Here is a 22,374-nt window from a genome sequence, read left to right as displayed (position 1 = left end):
TGTGTGCATATAAACATACTAAGTATATAAGTGTATATATATTCCATGTATATTTGTATATTTATATATTCTGCACATACATTCTATATGAGTGTGTTTCATATAAATATATCAATAAAAGAAAAGTGTTCATCTAAAACAGTAAATACAGTGAAACATTTTGGTTTTGTCTTCAGCTTTATTGAGGTATAATTGATGAATATAATACGTATATATTTTTAAGATGTACAGTGTGGCGCTTTGATATAGATATACATTCTGAAATTATTGCCACAATGAAGCTAATTAGCACATTAACCACCTCATATAGTTACTTTTATTTGTTTGTTTTGTGATGAGAAAATTTAGGATCTACTCTGAGCGAATTTCAAGTATAGAATACAATATTATTAACTATACTCTGAGCGAATTTCAAGTATAGAATACAATATTATTAACTATAGTCACTTTGCTCTACACTAGATCTCTTACTATTTATTTTGGTAATTATTCACAGAACTTATTTATCCTGTATAACTGGAGCTTTGTTCTCTTTGATCAACATCCCCTCATTTTGCCTACCTCCCAGCTCCTGGAAACATCATTCTATCCTCTACTTTTATGAATTCAACATGTTTAGATTCCACATATAAATGAGATCATTTGGTATTTGCTTTCTGTGCCTGGTTTATTTCACTTAGCATAACATCCTACAGTTTCATCCATGTTGTTGAAAATGACAGGTTTTCTTTTCTTTTAAGGCTGAGTAATATTCCGTTTTATATTTTATAATTTTAAAATAAAAGATAATTCTAAGAGTGCTACCTGAAAACTATGCTGAGAACACTGTTATTTAAGTTGAATGTGTCCACATTGTAATTAACGCATATTGTGCAGTGTTTGTTGTTTTGTTTTTATAATTATATACTATGGGAGTTTTGCATTTTTGTATCAATTTTAGGTGTGCAACATGATGTTTTTATATACACATACATAGTTCATTTATTACTACAGTCAAGTCGGTCAACATATCCCTCAATTCACATAATTCATGTGTGTATGTATGTATTTTTGTGCGGTAAGAACATATATAACCTCTCAGAAAATTTCTAGTATACAACACAATACTATTAATTATTATCCTCACACCGTGTATTAGATTTCTATATGTATTTATCCTATATAACTGCAGCTTTGTATTTTTGACCTAAACATTATATTTTCTTTACTCATTCATCTGTGAATGGACACAGGTTTATTCCAGATCCTGGTTGCTGTAAATAATGTTGCAATAAATGTGGGAGTGCAGATATCTCTTCAAAGTGCTGATTTCATTTCTTTTTTGATGTATCCCCAAAATGGGATTGTTGGATCATACGGTAGCTCTGTATTTAAATTTTTGAGAAACATCCATGGTGTTTTCCACAGTTGTTGTCCAAATTTACATTCCCATCAATGGTGTATAAGGTTTTCCTTTTCTCCATATCCTTGCTTAAACTTTCATATTTTGACATTTTGATAATAGTCATGCCAACAGGTATGTGATAATATCTCATTGTAGTTTTGATTCACATTCCCTGATTATTAGTAATGTGGAAAACATTTTTATATACCTCTTGGACATTTGTATGTCTTTTTAGAACAATTTCTATTCAGGTGTTTTATGTAATTTTGAAATTGCCCTGTCTATGCCATTTTGAATAAAATATCAAGCATGATTTTAAGATATAGGAACAAAAGGAACTAATTGCCTTTAAGTAAACTTATCAGAAAAAAAGAATAAGAAAGTTTTGTAAGTGCTATACTTTGGTAATGCTTTTATACATATATAAATTAATGTGCTAAATATACTTTACTATATGTTTTAGTAATTATATTTCTAAATATGCAGATGCAGTCGTTTTATTTCTTTCTGAAGTGCCTCACAGATTTTTTTGCTGTATATAAATCTATTGAAAATTTTTCTATTATTTTTGTCTGAATTACTGTAGTAAATTTAACGACATATAATGGTAAGATAATCAGACAGTGATAAAAATGACTCTTGGATTTGCCTTCCAGACAAAGACATGCAGAGCTTAGAAAAGCCAGCAACAAGCTATAGCCAATAGAGCTTTACTGCACGTAATTAAGTCACCATTGGCATTATTATAGTCAAGTGCTTTGGGAAATTGAGTTGATTTTTTTTTTTAAAGACAGGGAAATGGATAAGTCTTTGGGAGGTATATGGTAATATGTTCTGTAATAAAACATATTCATCCAGATGATTGATTTTAAATGGATTTAGAAAAAAAATGACTATAATTCTATTGCATAAAACCTGAGCAAGAAATGCATATAAAATTAAGATGACTCATGAAAAAGTTACACTTACCATGCAAAAATCAAGAGAGCACTTTTTTTTTCTATTTTTACCTGTCAAATAAGTTAGAAAAATCTAATGATATCTTTTTGTCGCTTTCTATCTAAGTGTACTTTCATAGAACTAAGAGTTAAATTCAATCTCTAAAAAGAGTAAATAACTGATCTGAAACAAAATAATTTCTTTCACAAAGACAAAAGGAAAAAATAGAAGTAAAAAGAAGTTCTTCAGAAGCTACCGTTTGTAAGAAATGATCATTGAAAATACTCAATGAATGGCAAAGAAAGCATCCTTTTGTAGTAATCCTTGGTTAACATATTTATATCTCAAAAAGGTACATTGGGGCAGGTTATTTTATATTTCCACTAATTACTAGTTTGTAGATCTTAGCTATCTCATTTTATTGAATTGTCTTCTTAAGAATGTTTATGAATTGACAAATAAAATATTATTTCACAAAGTTTCACCAAAAATATTCAAAGAAAAACAAAGGGCAGTTGAATGTCTCTGCAAAGGTTTTATTTTTGTTTGTTTGTTAAGACATGGTAATACGAAAAGGTCTTAATATAAAATTGATCCCATAAAAAGGGGATAGGCTGCCTTATATATGTAATATATTCTGGAAAATCATTTGGGATCAGTAGGACTTAGTCATTATTAAGGACTTTTATTCTTAACCTCCTCTCTAACCTTTTACCTCTTCAACACTGCTTGGTTTCTGTTGGGAAGCAAACTTTCACTTTCATTCAGTTGACAGCATTTTGGAGTTCTGATCCTCTCCAGGAATAGGGCTCTTAGTCAGCCATAGTAGAATAATCTAGAGTACTTAATAGTTTTTAATCGTCTTTGAAATGCGTAGATCAACTACTTTAGAGTTTATTGGAAATGGATTTGTGAATATCTAATTTTAGCATTTCCAGTGATTTTACTCATATTAATGTTACAAAACCACTAGCCTAGAGGAAGATTGAAACTACCTGTCTTGTGCTCATTACAAATTTTGTAAGAATGGCTCATTAACCTTCTTCCTAAAACCAGCTTTAATACGAGCAAAATCGTTTAATTAATACAAAATATGGCATAGATGAAAGACTGTGTTTTACCCCTTTGTAACTTGGATGTAATTAATATTTAATTATTTTTGGTTGAAATGTTTAATGAAAATTGGTCATTTGCAAGAATGTAGCATAAGAAAATTAGTGACTATCATAATTGTCAGAGTTCCTAGATTTTAATATTGTCTCGAGCACTGATTAGCTTTTTCACCATGGGCAACTCACTTAAATTTTCTTATTTAAAAACTCATTTTGATTATAGAATTTATACATAAACATGCTATTCTCATAAAAAGCAAAATCCAAATGTTGCATAGGATCCTTTAACAATCACTCTCAATATCAATCCTATTCCAGAAATAGCCATAGTCATTAATTTGGTTTATATCTATCCAAATATATGTGGCTAGGTAGGTAAATATACTAATAACCATAAATATAAATATAGATACAAATGCATACATTGTAAAATATACTTTATAGAGAGCATGCTACTGCACATTGTGTCTATAACTTGGTTTTTCTGTTTAATAATAATATATCTTCTAAATTTTTCTATATTAGTTCATTGAAAGCACATTATTCTTTTTTCTTATTTATTATACTTTAAGTTCTAGGGTACATGTGCACAACGTGCAGGTTTGTTACATATGTATACATGTGCCATGTTGGTGTGAAAGCACATTATTCTTAACTGCTGCATCATATATTATAATATGAATCACATACAATTTATTTGTCCATATCTATACTGATAGCATTTAGGAGCCTTCTTTCTTTATATTTTTGTTTTGTTTCAATTTTCCTTTCTATTATTTTATTTTTTGAGACATAGTCTCTCTCTGTCACCCAGATTGGGTTGCAGTGGCGCCATCTCAGCTCACTACGACCTCTGCCTCCCAGGTTCAAGCAACTCTCCTGCCTCAGCCTGCCAAGTAGCTGGGATTACAGGCACCTGACATCAAACCCAGCTAATTTTTATGTTTTTGGTAGAAACAGGGTTTCACCATGTGGGCCAGGATGGTCTCAATCTCTTGACCTCGAGATCCACCCACCTCGACCTCCCAAAGTGCTGGGATTACAGGCCTGAGGCACTACACCCAGCGGTTATTGTTATTATTAATCCAACTAATATATATTATTCTTGTGTAAACATTGTTGTTGACATATGTAAATGCGCCTCCAAAGTACATATCACAGTCTAGAATTATTGGTTAAAACCACGTATGTATCAGATTTGAATAAAAACAATTTTCTTCAGAAGTTACTTTACCTAATGAAGATCCTGGGACTTTAACTGTATGATTACATCACTCAAGCTTGTTCTTAACTGGATCTGCAACAAAAATTATTCCAAAATGATCAAACAAGCCACAATATTACTCAGAAATTTCATTGGTAGATCCTGAACTTTTTGTGGGATTCATTTGCAACTCACTAATGTGCATATGTCTTACTTAGTTAAGTAGTATAGCTACTACTTCACACTTTCTGTATTCAATATTAAGTACTATGTCATCGATGCATTGACCGATATGACGAACTCTTGAAATTGGAAAATATTTACATTCTCTCTGTATTAAATTATGGCAGATATTTCACATATGTCCAAGGCATCAAATTAAAGTTATAAACTATGTTTGCCAGATGAAAACATGATTATTTAAGAAATGTTTTGTCCAACTGTATATATATAGGTTTAAAAAATCATTTTCCAGTTCACTAGCTGTATTCCACTTGCTATAAATTGTATAGACCTGCTACAATAAAGAGATCATATTAGGAAGAATAGTAAGTTATTCTTATTTTATTCATTCTTCAATTTTCTATTATTTGTGTTGGCTGAATTAGATAATTAAACATAAATATAATAGCATTCAATTATCAGCATTATTCAAAATTTTGAGTGTGGAAGAAAGAACCGGATTTGCAGCCATTCAATAATCAATGTAACTTTGGGTTCTACAGAAAGTGCCTCACAGTAAGGTTAGTCTGGTGCAGGAATTTCTGTATTTCTATTGAGATTATCTCACTCTTGTCATTGCTTCTGTTCTTGCAAACCTCACTTATCATTCAGAGTCCCTTAAAAGTGGGGTGGATTTTGTTGTTGTTGTTGTTGTTAAGCTTAAGTCATGTAATTAACCACTGGCAGAACTGATAAGGTAAGAGCAAGGATCTTTCCCATTTTCTAACATAGTTGGTGGCACATAACTGTATGCACCATCCCCAAGGGAAAAACAACATATTATCAAATAAAGGAATGCAAGCTGGTGCCCATGAAGTAAACAATGTCACCTACCAATGTCACTTTGTCATGCTGTTTTCTTTGCTCAAATATTTGTGAGATCTTAAATGTATGTCCATTTATATAATTTAAAGCCCATGAAATTTCACCAAGCATATCTGTGTTTTGAAAACTACTAGGGAAAGTTAAGACTTGTTTTCTGATTTATTTTTGCAGAGAAGGAGAAGAAATGGAATGGGCTCCAATCATTTAAATGATGAAAAAACTTTTTTAAATACTATTTTACATCAAACTTTGATTTATAGCTATTAAATATTTAACCTTTTTCATATAAAAATTGCAATATGTACTGTTATGTCAGAGGCCAAAGTGATAACATTTGTTAACCCCAAAGCCAGCAGAAGAACAACTTTTTGCTTCATTAGAGCACTGTCCCACTTGTTCCCATGGGTGGCAAGAATTTTTTTTTTTTTTTTTGAGATGAAGACTCTCTCTGTGGTCAGGCTGGAGTGCAGTGGCACGATCTCGTTGCAACCTCCACCTCCTGGATTAAAGCAATTCTCCTGCCTCAGCCTCCCCGAGTAGCTGGGACTACAGCTACACGCCACCACGCCCAGCTAATTTTTTGTATTTTTAGTAGACACGGGGTTTCACCATGTTGGCAAGGATGGTCTCAATCTCTTGACCTCGTGATCCACCCACCTTGGCCTCCCAAAGTGCTGGGAATACAGGCATTGAGCCACCCCGCCCAGCCCAAAAATGTCATATTTTTAGGTGCACAGTGGTGATCCTTTGCATGCTTACTGGCTTATATTCTATTCGTTTTGTACATTTGCATTTTTATGCCAAATTAAATAAGGTATGTTTATATATTTCTGAAGAATAAAATTCTTTGTTAGCATTCAGTTTTCTGCATTCCCTTGTGAGTTCAAAAGCTGAAAATTATTTCATTAGAATTTACTGAAAATGTTTTTGAGACCAGTTAAAATTGCTGTATAAAATTAATGATATTGAAGACCCTTACACCATGTATTTTTATAGTAATAAATATTTCCCTAAGTAATTCGACACATGAGTGTGATTGTAAGAAAAACTTCTCCCTTATTTTTATCTAAAGATATATGTTTCAGCTATAAATAAAAGTAATGCTTTATCTGTAAGTAATTCATAGTTAAATTATGAAATTTAGGTAAGCAAAATGAAGAAAAACCTGCAATCCCAATTCATATTCCAAATTATTAACCTCCTGTAGAGGATGGATGTCAATAATAATGAATATATTTTATAAATACCATTATTCCAGTATGATCTCGCTACAGCTAGTCATACCAAAAATATCATCCTTCAAGAACAGCTGCTTTTAAGCCTTGGACGCATATATTATGAAACCAAAAGGATCTAAGGTTATTTTGAGTCTTACACTGTTTAATAATGTGTTAAAAGCCCTCATATACGTTTCTTCTTTATCCAGTAGTATTCTAAAGAATGTGAGGCAATAAATAACCTTTGTATAAGATTTAACAAATTATCTTTTGATGTTAAGAACAGGCAGAAACATAAGTCATAGAGCCATATTAATATATAAATCATAATATCTCATTGTATAAAATTATTTAACCAATCCTTCATTATGAAAACTTTAAGTTTTTAACAATTTTACTCTTATAGACATTGTTTATGAACATTCTTGTATAGACACATTCTCAAACTTGTATACATATTTTCATAGAAACCTTTCACCATAGTAGATTTGCTTTGTCAAAGAGAATTCGGTTCTTCATTTCCTTCTAGAAATATTATAACTTTTCCCCCAATCGTGGAAAAAAAAATCCTTCCTCCAAACACCTTCTCAGATAGTGGTATTGTTAGTTCTCTGCATGAACTTTCATCACCAGACAGTCAGATGCAGCTATTCCCCAGCTGCTAAGAATGTTAGCTACTAGAGGATTATAGCTACTAACTTTTCTGGAAAATTGATGAGGCCAAGCAGAAACTACCTGATCAAAAATTTATGATTAGCACGTTTCTAGAGACGTTAAGCCAATGATTGACTCAACTGAAGTGGGGGTAATAAAGTTTAGTTATCTCATTTTAAGATGAGGCTAGCTCCTTAGTGCAGTTTATATAGCGGAGATTCTCATGAGACCAGACTGAAGCTATTCTCCAGCCAAAGCAGCTTATCCTCAGCTTTGTTCCCTTGTACTGCCTTGCTTCTCTTAATCCTCTTTTTATAGGAGAATTTTACCAACAAAGTACCCAGAACTCATATCTCAAACTCTGATAGCAAATGAAGACCCTCACCATTGGTGGGAGGTAGAGTATTGATAGTCTTTAGGAAGTTGTAGCAGTGAGACTTCTAAGAGTTCTAACTGTGGTAAATGGAGATGGGAAGCAAGTGAATATGATGTACAACCTGGTACATTGCTGTTAACATTTGAAAGATAAAGGGAAATATCAAATAAAAAGACTAAGGATTTTGGTGGTTTATTGCTAGGTAACAATGATACATGAAGCAGTCTGTTAATTATCCAAGTGTGAGAGTCAGAGAAGTCTTGTTCAGTATTTAAGAAGTCATTCATCTTCTGCAACTAGAGGACAGACAGAGTTGAAGACCTAAGTGTAAGCAGGGTGGCCATAACTTCAAATAAGGTTCAGTTCTCAGAGAGGGAAAGAATCCCAAGCCAAAGTCAAGATTTGGGGAAGAAACAGGTAGGAGACGTGGTTAGATGTCTTTCAACACTTCAGGAATGATTTTGCATTTCTCCACTCCTACTAATCTACTTGGGAAATTGGAGTTCTCTGTTCTCATAGCTTTAGGCTCTGTCATTATAATGCCTCTGGGTACAAAAAAGAGAAGCTTTCTTCAGAAGGAATAGTGAGAATTCCAATACATTTGAAGATATTACTGCTATCTGGCTATTTGTCCCACCTTATGGCAGCAGTTTATCAGGCACAGAAAGAAATTATACCAACAGAAGCATGTGTTACTTACAAGACCACCTTCTTAGACAGCAGAAGTATTTATTACAAATATAGAATGGGGTTGGAGGAGGCCACATGCTGTTTCTCTGGTAAACATTACTAAGCTGAACTCTCAGACAGCAGCTGCATCAACTGATAGCCATATGAATAAACCATTTTGAATTACCAGGCTTGTTCTGCCTTCAGTGATTGAAGCACAGAAAATATTTTACTATAACTTCATGAACACTTTAAAGTAAAAAAGTCCAGCCACACCCTTCAAAAATTCCTGACCTGGATCACATGCAAAGGGAACCACATCAGACTAACAGTGAACTTCCTAGCAGAAATCTTACAAGCCAGGAGAGATTAGGGGCCTACTTCTAACATTTGTAAAGGAAAAACTTTCAATCCAGAATATAATATCCCTCCCCCCAAAAAATGCACTAAAAGAATGCATTACTACAAAACCAGCCTTATAGGAAATCCTTAAGGGAGTTCTAAACATGGGAAAAAAATGCATGCTACCACAAAAACACACTTAAAAACAGAGACCACGGACCCTATATAGTAAAAACACAATCAAAGCTGCAAAGCAAACAGCTAGTATTTGCACGATAAGATCAAAGCTTCACATATCATTATTAACCTTGCATGTAAATGGTCTACATGCCCCCAGTAAAATGGAACAGAGTAACAAATTGAATTTTAAAAAGACCATCAGTCTGCTGTCTTCAAGAGACCCATCTCACATGTAATGATACCCATAAGTTCAAAGTAAAAGACTCTAGAAAGATCTACTATGCAAACAGAAAACACAAGAGACCAGGGGTCGCTATTTTTATACCACATAAAACAGACTTTAAACCAACAATAGTAAAAAAGGACAAAGAAGGGCATTACATAATGACAAAGTGTTCAATTTTGCATGAATTAATGATCCCAAATATATATGCACATAATATATAAATAAATATATATATATCCATATATATATATATACATCCAACATTAGAGCACCCGCATTCATAAAACAAGCACTTCTAAACCTATGAAAAGACTTATGCAGCCACACTATAATGCGGGGATCTTTAATACCTCAATGACAGCATTAGACAGATCATTAAAGCAAAAACAAAGATTCTGGAATTAAAATTGACCAATTAGTCAATTTGATCTAATACACATCTACAGAAATGTCACTCATTTTTACATACAGCATATTTCAAGATTGACAATATTCTCAGCCATGAAGCAATTCTCAATAGATTCCAAAAAAGTATCAGAATCAGAACAAACACATTCTTGGACCACAGCAGAATAAAAATGAAAAACAATAATAAAAAGATCTCTCAAAACCACATAAAAGCATGGAAGTTAAGCAACTTGCTGCTGAATGATGTCTAGGTATGCAATGAAATCAAGGGAGAAAATTTAAAAATTCTTTGAAATAAATGAAAACAGAGACACAACATACCAAAATACCTGGCATGCAGCAAAAGCAGTGTTAAGAAGAAATTTTACAGAGCTAAATGCCTGCCTCTAAATGTCAGAAAAAATTCAAATTAGTGATCTGACATCTCCCCCAGAGGAAACAGAAAAACAAGAGCAAACTAATGCAAAAACTAGTGGAAGAAAGGAGATAACTGAAATCAGAGCAGAACTGAATCAAACTGAGACCCCAAAATCCATACAAAGTTAAAAAAAAGTTGAGTTTCGAAAGGCTAAACAAGATTCATAAGGCTGCTAGCTAATTAAAGAGAGATTCAAATAAGTCCAATCAGAAAGAACAAAGATGACATCACAACAAACCCACTGGAAATACAAAAGTTCCTCAGAGACTATTATGAACATCTCTACATACACAAACTAAAAAAATTAGAAGTAATGAATAAGTTCCTGAAACCAACAATCTCTCAAGATTGAATAAGGAAGATAATGAAACACTGAACAGATCAATAACAAGTTCTGAAACAGAATCAGTAATGGAAAAGCTACCAATGAAAATAAACCCCAGACCAGATGGATTCATAGCTGAATTCTAGCACACAGACCAAGAATAGCTGGTACCAAATCTACTAAAATTATTTTAAAAAAATCATGGAGGAGACACTTCTCTCTAACTCATTCTACAAAGCCAGAAGTACCTATATATGAAAACTTGGCAAAGAACGAGGAAAAACAAACAAACAAAAAAACTGCAGGTCGTTGCTCCTAATGAACACAGATGTAAAAGTTCTCAATAAAATATTAGCAAATCAAATTCAACAACACATCAAAAAGTTAATTAACCATGATTAAGTAGGCTTCATTCCTGCGATTCAAGGTTGATTCACCACATAAACAGAAATAAAAACAACCACCATATAATCATCACAATTAATGTGGAAAAAGCTTTTTATAAAATCCAACATCCCTTTATAATAAAAACCCTCAAGGGACTAGGCATTGAAGAAACATACCTCAAAATAATAAGAACTATTTATGATAAATCCACAGAAAACATCATACTGGATGGGCAAAAGCTGGAAGCATTTTTCTAGAGGACCAGAACGAGACAATAATATCCACTCTCACCACTTCCATTCAAAATAAGAGTGAAATTCCAAGCCAGAACAATCAGGAAAGATCAATGACATTGAGCACCATTTTATATACCTGTTTTCCACTTACGTGTCATTTGGGAAATGTCTATTCATATTTTTCACCCATTTTTAATCATATTATTAGATTTTTTTTGACTTAGTCGATTGAGTTACTTATATATTCTAGTTATTAATCCCTTGTCAAATAGATAGTTTGCAAATATTTCTCCCATGCTGTGAATTGTTTCTTTACTTTTATGATTGTTTTCTTTGCTGTACAGAAGCTATTTATTTATTTATTTATTTTTATTTTTATTATTATTATACTTTAAGTTCTAGGGTACATGTGCATAACGTGCAGGTTTGTTACATATGTATACTTGTGCCATGTTGCTGTGCTGCACCCATCAACTTGTCATTTACATCAGGTATAACTCCCAATGCAATCCCTCCCCCCTCTCCATGATAGGCCCCGGTGTGTGATGTTCCCATTCCAGAGTCCAAGTGATCTCATTGTTCAGTTCCCACCTATGAGTGAGAACATGCAGTGTTTGGTTTTCTGTTCTTGCGATAGTTTGCTGAGAATGATGGTTTCCAGCTGCATCCATGTCCCTACAAAGGACACAAACTCATCCTTTTTTACGGCTGCATAGTATTCCATGGTGTATATGTGCCACATTTTCTTTTTCTTTTTTTTTTTTTTTTTGAGATGGAGTCTCGCTCTGTCACCCAGGCTGGAGTGCAGTGGCCAGATCTCAGCTCACTGCAAGCTCCGCCTCCCAGGTTTACGCCATTCTCCTGCCTCAGCCTCCCGAGTAGCTGGGACTACAGGTGCCCGCCACCTTGCCTGGCTAGTTTTTTGTATTTTTTAGTAGAGACTGGGTTTCACTGGGTTAGCCAGGATGGTCTCGATCTGCTGACCTTGTGATCCTCCCATCTCGGCCTCCCAAAGTGCTGGGATTACAGGCTTGAGCCACCGTGCCCGGCCATGCCATATTTTCTTAATCCAGTCTGTCACTGATGGACATTTGGGTTGATTCCAAGTCTTTGCTATCGTGAATAGTGCTGCAATAAACATACGTGTGCATGTGTCTTTATAGCAGCATGATTTATAATCCTTTGGGTATATACCCAGTAATGGGATGGCTGGGTCATACGGTACTTCTAGTTCTAGATCCTTGAGGAATCGCCATACTGTTTTCCATAATGGTTGAACTAGTTTATAATCCCACCAACAATGTAACAGTGTTCTTATTTCTCCACATCCTCTCCAGCACCTGTTGTTTCCTGACTTTTTAATGATTGCCATTCTAACTGGTGTGAGATGGTATCTCATTGTGGTTTTGATTTGCATTTCTCTGATGGCCAGTGATGATGAGCATTTTTTCATGTGTCTGTTGGCTGTATGAATGTCTTCTTTTGAGAAATGTCTGTTCATATCCTTTGCCCACTTTTTGATGGGGTTGTTTGTTTTTTTTCTTGTAAATTTGTTTGAGTTCTTTGTAGGTTCTGGATATTAGCCCTTTGTCAGATGAGTAGATTGCAAAAATTTTCTCCCATTCTGTAGGTTGTCTGTTGACTCTGATGGTAGTTTCTTTTGCTGTGCAGAAGCTCTTTAGTTTAATTAGATCCCATTTGTCCATTTTGGCTTTTGTTGCCATTGCTTTTGGTGTTTTAGACATGAAGTCTTTGCCCATGCCTATGTCCTGAATGGTATTACCTAGGTTTTCTTCTAGAGTTTCTATGGTATTAAGTCTAACATTTAAGTCTCAAATTCATCTTGAATTAATTTTCGTATAAGGAGTAAGGAAAGGATCCAGTTTCAGCTTTCTACTTATGGCCAGCCAATTTTCCCCGCAGCATTTATTAAATAGGGAATCTTTTCCCCATTGCTTGTTTTTCTCAGGTTTGTCAAAGATCAGATGGCTGTAGATGTGTGGTATTATTTCTGAGGACTCTGTTGTGTTCCATTGGTCTATATCTCTGTTTTGGTACCAGTACCATGCTGTTTTGGTTACTGTAGCCTTGTAGTATAGTTTGAAGTCAGGTAGCGTGATGCCTCCAGCTTTGTTCTTTTCACTTAGGATTGTCTTGGCAATGCAGGCTCTTTTTTGGTTCCATATGAACTTTAAAGCAGGTTTTTCCAATTCTGTGAAGAAACTCGTTGGTAGCTTGATGGGTATGGCATTGAATCTATAAATTACCTTGGGCAGTATGGCCATTTTCACGATATTGATTCTTCCTATCCATGAGCATGGTATGTTCTTCCATTTGTTTGTGTCTTCTTTTATTTCACTGAGCAGTGGTTTGTAGTTCTCCTTGAAGAGATCCTTTACATCCCTTGTAAGTTGGATTCCTAGGTATTTTATTCTCTTTGAAGCAATTGTGAATGGAAGTTCATTCCTGATTTGGCTCTCTGTTTGTCTGTTACTGATGTATAAGAATGCTTGTGATTTTTGCACATTAATTATGTATCCTGAGACTTTGCTGAAATTGCTTATCAGCTTAGGGAGATTTTAGGCTGAGACAATGGGGTTTTCTAAATATACAATCATGTGATCTGCAAGCAGGGACAATTTGGCTTCTTTTTTTCCTAACTGAATACCCTTTATTTCTTTCTCTTGCCTGATTGCCCTAGCCAGAATTTCCAACACTATGTTGAATAGGAGTGGTGAGAGAGGGGATCCCTGTCTTGTGCCAGTTTTCAAAGGGAATTTTTCCAGTTTTTGCCCATTCAGTATGATATTGGCTGTGGGTTTGTCATAAATAGTTCTTATTATTTTGAGATATGTTCCATCAATACTGAATTTATTGAGCGTTTTTAGCATGAAGGGCTGTTGAATTTTGTCAAAGGCCTTTTCTGCATCTATTGAGATAATCATGTGGTTTTTGTCTCTGGTTCTGTTTATATGCTGGATTTCGTTTATTGATTTGCGTATGTGGAACCAGCCTTGCATCCGAGGGATGAAGCCCACTTGATCATGGTGGATAAGATTTTTGATGTGCTGCGGGATCCGGTTTGCCAGTATTTTATTGAGGATTTTTGCATCGATGTTCATCAGGGATATTGGTTTAAAATTCTCTTTTTTTGTTGTGTCTCTGCCAGGCTTTGGTATCAGGATGATGTTGGCCTCATAAAATGAGTTAGGGAAGATTCCTTCTTTTTCTATTGATTGGAATAGTTTCAGAAGGAATGGTACCAGTTCCTCCTTGTACCTCTGGTAGAATTCAGCCGTTGAGTCCATCTGACCCTGGACTTCTTTTGATTGGTAGGCTGTTAATTATTGCCTCAATTTCAGAGCCTGCTATTGGTCTATTCAGAGATTCAGCTTCTTCCTAGTTTAGTCTTGGGAGAGTGTAAGTGTCCAGGAAATTATCCATTTCTTCTAGATTTTCTAGTTTATTTGCATAGAGGTGTTTATAGTATTCTCTGATGGTAGTTTGTATTTCTGTGGGGTCAGTGATGATATCCCCTTTATCATTTTTTATTGTGTCTATTTGATTCTTCTCTCTTTTCTTCTTTATTATCCTTGCTAGTGGTCTATCAATTTTGTTGATCTTTTCAAAAAACCAACTCCTGGATTCATTGATTTTTTGGAGGATTTTTTGTGTCTCTATCTCCTTCAGTTCTGCTCTGATCTTAGTTATTTCTTGCCTTCTGCTAGCTTTTGAATGAGTTTGCTCTTGCTTCTCTAGTTCTCTTCATTGTGATGTTAGAGTGTCAATTTTAGACCTTTCCAGCTTTCTGTTGTGGACATTTAGTGCTATAAATTTCCCTCTACACACTGCTTTAAATGTGTCCCAGAGATTCTGGTATGTTGTATCTTTGTTCTCATTGGTTTTGAAGAACATCTTTATTTCTGCCTTCATTTCCTTATGTACCCAGTAGTCATTCAGGAGCAGGTTATTCAGTTTCCATGTAGTTGAGAAGTTTTGATTGAGTTTATTAGTCCTGAGTTCTAGTTTGATTGCACTGTGGTCTGAGAGACAGTTTGTTATAATTTCTGTTCTTGTACATTTGCTGAGGAGTGCTTTACTTCTAATTATGTGGTCAATTTTGGAATAACTGTGATGTGGTGCTGAGAAGAATGTATACTCTGTTGATTTGGGGTGGAGAGTTCTGTAGATGTCTATTAGGTCTGCTTGCTGCAGAGATGAGTTCAATTCCTGGATATCCTTGTTAACTTTCTGTCTTGTTGATCTGTCTAATGTTGACAGTGGGGTGTTGAAGTCTCCCATTATTATTGTATGGGAGTCTAAGTCTCTTTGTAAGTCTCTAAGGACTTACTTTATGAATCTGGGTTCTCCTGTATTGGGTGCACATATATTTAGGATAGTGAGCTCTTCCTGTTGAATTGATTCCTTCACCATTATGTAATGGCCTTCTTTGTCTCTTTTGATCTTTGATGGTTTAAAGTCTGTTTTATCAGAGACTAGGATTGCAACCCCTGCTTTTTTTTGTTCTCCATTTGCTTGGTAGATCTTCCTCCATCCCTTTATTTTGAGCCTATGTATGTCTCTGCATGTGAGATGGTTCTCCTGAATACAGCACACTGATGGGTCTTGACTCTTTATCCAGTTTGCCAGTCTGTGTCTTTTAATTGGACTATTTAGTCCATTTACATTTAACGTTAATATTGTTATGTGTGAACTTGATCCTGCCATTATGATATTAACTGGTTATTTTGCTCGTTAGTTGATGCAGTTTCTTCCTAGCCTCGATGGTCTTTACATTTTGGCATGTTTTTGCATGTTTTGCATGGAGTTTGTGTACTCCACCCTGTGAGGTGTGGGGTGTCGGTCTGCCCCTAGTGGAGGATGTCTCCCAGTTAGGCTACTCAGGGGTCAGGGACCCACTTGAGCAGGCAATCTGTCCGTTCTCAGATCTCAACCTCCATGTTGGGAGATCCACTGCTATCTTCAAAGCTGTCAGACAGAGTCGTTTGCGTCTGCAGAGGTTTCTGCTGCTTTTGTTGTTGTTGTTGTTGTTGCTGTTTAGCTGTGCCCTGTCCCCAGAGGTGGAGTCTCCAGAGACAGGCAGGCCTCCTTGTGCTGCTGTGAGCTCCACCCCCTTCGAGCTTCCCAGCGGCTTTGTTTACCTACTTAAGCCTCAGCAATGGCGGACGCCCCTCCCCCAGGCTCGCTGCTGCCTGGCAGTTAGATCGCAGACTGCTGTGCTAGCAATGAGGGAGGCTCCGTGGGCGTGGGACCCTCCCAGCCAGGAGTGGGATATAGTCTCCTGGTGTGTCCACTTTCTAGACCCTTGGTAAAGTGCAGTATTGGGGTGGGAGTTACCCGATTTTCCAGGTGTTGTGTGTCTCAGTTCCCCTGGTTAGGAAAAGGGATTCCCTTCCCCCTTGCACTTCCCAGGTGAGGAGATGCCTCGCCCTGCTTCAGCTCTCACTGGTCGGGCTGCAGCAGCTGACCAGCACTGATTGTTCGGCACTCCCTAGTGAGATGAACCCAGTACCTCAGTTGAAAATGCAAAAATCACCTGTCTTCTGTGTCGCCTGCGCTGGGAGCTGGAGACTGGAGCTGTTGCTATTCGGCCATCTGGTGCAAATTTTTGTAAATTAAGAGTTGAAAAGCAACCAGAATTAGAATATTTGAATCCTATTGCCTCTAATGATAAGAGGCATGGCCAAGGAAGAATGGATGAAAATTAATAGAGAACAATTGCTTACTTACCAAAATCATTTACATATGTAAAGTTACTGTGATTATTTAATTAAAGTATTGAAATTTTAAATTTTAATTCAGTATTTCAGATAAGCTACAGTGTTCAGATCATTTTTTAATGTGATGTACAATTCCTTAATGATTCTGAAACATCTCAAGTTGATTTATACATAGCTCTGACATGAATTGCAATAATATCCTTAGATTGTTGCTTTTTATTCACATATCCAATTAATTTTAAGAAATAAAAATATCTGACTACATTTTTTCATTAATAACAATTATACTACCGGTATGTGAGTCCCTATTATATATTTTCATTCAAACTGATACTAAATATTGACTTCTTAGTTTCATAATACCCACACAAGATACTACTATTATTAAATGAAAAAAAAAAAAAAACATGGATTAAAAAATTTAACTACTATCCATATAAAAGACCAACATTAGCTTTTATTTTTAGATTTATTTAATTGCAAAGCCCAAGAATTTTATCAACATTCTATACAAACCAGAGGTCCAAATTATTTCAAACTATAAAATTCATAAACATGATAGAGATGAATGTTCTTAAAATATATAAGTATTTAAATTATAGAAACAGTACAAACAAGTTGCAGATAATCAAATGACAAAAAATATGAACTGTTGCTCAAATTCACTAATAGATACTATTTTTAAGAAACAACATACACACACTATTCACGCATAAACAGGCGCATTTGTGAAATATAGGATAGGTGAAAATATATGTTCATATTTATACATGATTATAAGAGCATGAAGAGATTTGGACAGATGCTCACTAAGTTATTAATATAGTTTTGAACACCACACTTTCCAGCTCTTTTAGTTAGCAAATTGAGCTTCTTTAGTTTTCCTCCTCCTAACTCTGAATTCTTTGTTCCTTGTCTTTAATTTGTTCTCTATCTTCACTCACTCTTTAAGTGACCTAACTAATTACTACAACTTTAAATACTACCTATAATACAATGATGGTCAAATACATTTCCTTTCATTATTTTTCTTTTAGAGTACGCAAAAGCTGATTTATTGAGATCCTGATGAGTTTGAAGTAACTAGAACTCTGATCTAGTAAGTGTAACATGAATAATACTACTAATCAAAATAAAACAACAATCATAGTTACTTTTATATTAACAGTATTATGTAGATCATATAGGGACTATTCAAGATAAATCTTTGTGATAACAAATATACAGAGAGATCTAGATAGCTTAATATTGTGAAACTTGAAGATTTCACAATGACATAAAAACCTATAGTTTTTGCAAGAAACACCATTCCCCAAACATTTAATTTGTAAAATTTGAGTCTTATCTTTCTGCTAATTTAACATATTTTTGAAAAATTTCCTTTTCTTAATTTTTGGTTTCTCTGATTTATTACCCTTACTGAAATTATAAGGAACTCTGGAATTTTGCTTTAAACAAATGTCATTTATTTATGAGAAATGAGTGAAATGAATGAAAAACTATGTTAAAGATAAGGGAAAACCAAGTATTTTGTTTTAAAAGCCAAATGTGGAATGATTAAAGTATACTAGTTTTAATATAAATAGAACATTTAATATATACTGCTTCAACGTGATCTGTATGTTTTTTCCATAAAATCCTGCCTACCTAGAGAAAAAAATAAATATTTATTCTGAAATAGAATATGCAAATACTCCTTGCAAAATTGAAGTGAAAATTATTAGGGTATTTTAATTTTTAATACTGTTCTTTGAGACACAGTCTTGCTCTGAGGCATAGGCTGGAGTACAGTGATACAATCATAGTCCACTGCATCTCATCCTCCTGGGTGCAAATAATTTTCCCCAACACTCAGCTAATTTTTATTTGTATTTTTATTTTTTCCTGGGGACAGCATCTCACTATGTTGCCCAAGCTGATTTTGAACTCTTGCGCTTAAACATTTCTCCCATCTCGGCCTCCTAAAATGCCGGGCTTTATAGGCATGAGCCACTGAGTCAAACCTATTAGAATATTTTAAAATGTAAAAAAGAATTTATTTTTCTTTTTCTTATAATTGATATTTATCAAAACTACTAAATGTTATTTTTCACAGAGAAAAGTTATGATCATATACTACCAGATTTCTAAAACCACTTTTAATAAATACCTCCATTTAGATTTTCTTAGAAATTTTTTTCTTAAATGACAATTGAATAGAATAATTTCTTTCTGTAATATCTCCAACATTACTTTGCACCCTAGGAGCAAATCATGAATGCTAATAGATGACTATTGAAAAATACTAGTATTATTGGTGGGGTTCCTTAATTTTTCTGTGCCAGTTGGGTTCCCCCCAAAAAAACAGTTTCCTCCCAATATAGCAAGACCTGATCTTTATTTCATATTGTTATAGTGAAGATTAAATTAATTAATACCTGTAAAGCATTTAGGACAGCGTCTGAAAAAATACTTCTTTGGGTCACTTATTACCTCAAAGATGACTTGTCTCACAGTTCTCCGCCCCTTTGTGGCTGCCCCTCTTTCTAACAGCACTTTCTAAGACAGTCTTACCTCCAAGTCACTATCTATTATTTTCTTGTAACTTCTAGTAACATTTACTACTACTCTAAACTATCAACTTGCCTGGACTCTTAAGATGCATTTCTACCAGGTCTCCAGGATCCTCTTCTTGTTCTAGGACAAATGTCGCTGAGAGCTTGAGAATGAGAAGAGAGAAGTAGCTATTATATTTGACAACATAATAGTGTTTGATATTCTGGCAAAAATTGTTACAGTGTAATTCACCACACACAAGAAAATTAGGTAGCTTAATAGTGAAAGATATTTATATTTTATCAAATAAGCAATATGAATTTAAATTGTATTCTGAGAATTAAAAGGAATATGGAAAGAAGGAAAGCTGAAGTGTTAATTGCGTCCTATCTTTTAGGTCTGGTGGAGTTTATTGTCTGTTGACCCAAAGTCACAAGTGTCTCGTGGCTCTTTCTGTATGCGTACCATTCATATTATGATAAGCATTTCTACTCTACTCTTTGTTCCTTCAGACTCAGGGTGAGAAGTGCTCCAGCTTGCACTATTCCTGGCACATGGCACTGTCCTTTGTTGGTTTTCTTAAACTCACACTCTTGCAAATTGTCAATTTTGAATGTGCCTTTTTTTTTTCCTTCCAGGACCCTGACTAATATAAGAAGATTTTCAGAAAATGGAATGTCAGTGGATTCATCTCAACATGGTCAGATGAATGATTCGTCCAGGGACAAATGAAGTTGGTAGAATTTCGGATAATATTCAATTGTCAAGAAAAAAAAAAGTATAAAAAGTAATAGGCCATAACTGAGATGGGCGGGGCTTATTCTAGATAAAATAGTCAAGGACTGACATATGGGAAGAAGGCCACCTTCTGAGAAGGCATCAGCCATTTAGGATGCTACTTCTTTAGCATCTGGAGCAAAATATTACAGGCAAAAGGAATAAAAGTGATTCTAAAATAATCAATAATATGGAAATTGTACAGGAGAAGTTGAAAGATTAGAGAGGCAGGAGTTCAGTGAGGAAAAAAAAAAAAAAAAAGTAGAATGGATAAGGTCAAAGGCTTAAGCCATAGCGTATCTGACAGGCTAATGTTGACCATTAAAGAGAGTTTCAAATTCTAACAGTAATAGGAGACTATTAGATGTATTTAATTAAGAAAGGATGTGCACTGATGAGCATTTTAAACAGATAGCTTGCTGCTATTTAGAGAACAGATTGCAAGAGGGAAAGACCAGCAGTACAAATATTGGCTAGTCTGCTACTTCTATAGTACAAGTGAGAGATGATGATAAAAAGAGGATATTCGTGGTGGAGTAGGGGTTTTTAAATTTATTTTGATGATGGAGCTACAAGAGTTTCTGATGATAATATATGTGTGGTTAGAAAATAAAGGCTTAATCAACTGGGCATATGATGATCCCATTTCCAGAAATAGGAAAGATTGGGGGAAAATAGATTTGATGGGAGGAAAAAAAATCAGAAGTTATATTTCAGTTATGTTAATTTTTATGTTAATTTGGTTATGATAAGTTTTACTAAATCAGACAAGAATAGAAGGAATCAATGATGTGTCTTTGCTACATCTGAAAGAACTGATTGGCATAGAAACTAGAAGAGATTCCAGAAGAAATCTATTTAGAGAATTTTAAATGGACTAAAGTTAAGACTAAAAAAAAATATATTCTATATTGCAGTTGAGGGAAACTGTGCATCCCTCCAGCAATTCTGGAAACCCCATGGAGCATGTTGCCTACTGTACATAATTCTGGTTTAAGGAGGCCAGACAGGTGGGAGTGGTATAGAGCAGGTAGAGTAAGAATCACTGTAGCTTCCTATTAATAATAAAAATGTACAAGACAATGAACATGGCTGCTATACCAAAGAAAAGTGAACTTCTACTCAGAAGAAAACTCTCTGAGTGACTGCCTCTATCTCTTGTACCTCTTTCCCGTAACCCTATAGCCTTCCAACTTCCTGAGCTACAATATAAAACTATAGGAAACTATCAGCTTTACTATAAAACTATAGTAAACTTTTGTTCAGCTTTTCCCTGAATCCATAGAAGCTTATTGATTCAAGCCTGTCCCATCATTTTGCCAGTTTTCATTTAGAATCCTTTCCCTACTAATTTCAAAAGTGTCCTTAGTGTTTTAAATACTGTTCTTTGCACCTTATGTTTCAAGTATTAAGCACTTTTCTCACCTGCACTTCTCAGCTGAATTCAACAGCTGGATGCCATTCCATTCCACTTATAACCCAAGCTTAGAATACCCTCATATGCAGGGAAAGGGCAGATATCATATAACCTCTGACTCTCACCTTCGATGATTTTGTGATCTGAGCTACTGCCTGTAGCCTAGTATGCATTATAACTAAGCTGCTAAGGTATATTCTGTTGTTTTTCACTCCTACCGATGGAGTTGACTATATATTTCTAGTAAAGAAAAAGTTCATTTTAAAATCCACACACTAAACATCTCTGTTCTCTGTGGAAAGATACAATTTTAGCATCAATTAAAATCTAACTTTATGTATGTAAGATATTTGATCTTAGTGATGTGTTTCTCTTCAGACAGTGACGAGACCCAAGATTTGTTTTACTCCAAAGTGAGAAATTATCCTCAATAACAACAACAACAGCAAAAGCATTTCACAGTGAGAATCAGAAGAATATTTGCATTAGGCAACCCTGGGTGCTAGATATTTATTTTTTCTTTTTCACATGAACTGTAAAAACTTACCACAAAAGATTGATCTCCACAACCGCTTATACTCTAGGTATGTGAACATAAGCACAAACCCAAAGGTCATTAACCAGTCACTGCTGGATATTTTATCAACATCACAGCTAATGATGTTGTTCATAAGTACCTGAATCTTATGCTTCCATTTTCCAGGATTATTTTATATTGCACTGTTCTTGCTAATACTCCAAAGACTTGTAGAAAATATAAAGGTAAGTTTTCAGGGGGAA

General features: G+C 34.7%; 1 long non-coding RNA gene across 2 annotated transcripts in view; it reads left to right on the top strand.

Annotated features, from left to right (window-relative positions):
• The window catches only part of LOC123573502 (uncharacterized), a 138,235-nt gene extending 116,218 nt beyond the window's left edge, over positions 1–22,017 (top strand). The window contains exons 3-4 of one of the 2 annotated variants that reach the window (XR_006698058.1): positions 17,903–17,964; positions 21,973–22,017. This is a non-coding gene — a long non-coding RNA (uncharacterized lncRNA). Of the gene's footprint in view, positions 1–17,902; positions 17,965–20,038; positions 20,355–21,972 lie in introns of those variants that run through there. The other variant, XR_006698057.1, reaches the window with a different exon arrangement.
• Positions 22,018–22,374: the final 357 nt, after the last annotated feature.

This window comes from Macaca fascicularis, chromosome 5, assembly GCF_037993035.2.
Source record: "Macaca fascicularis isolate 582-1 chromosome 5, T2T-MFA8v1.1".
Taxonomy (NCBI): Eukaryota; Metazoa; Chordata; class Mammalia; order Primates; family Cercopithecidae; genus Macaca; species Macaca fascicularis.
This window is presented reverse-complemented; position numbering and strand designations above follow the sequence as displayed.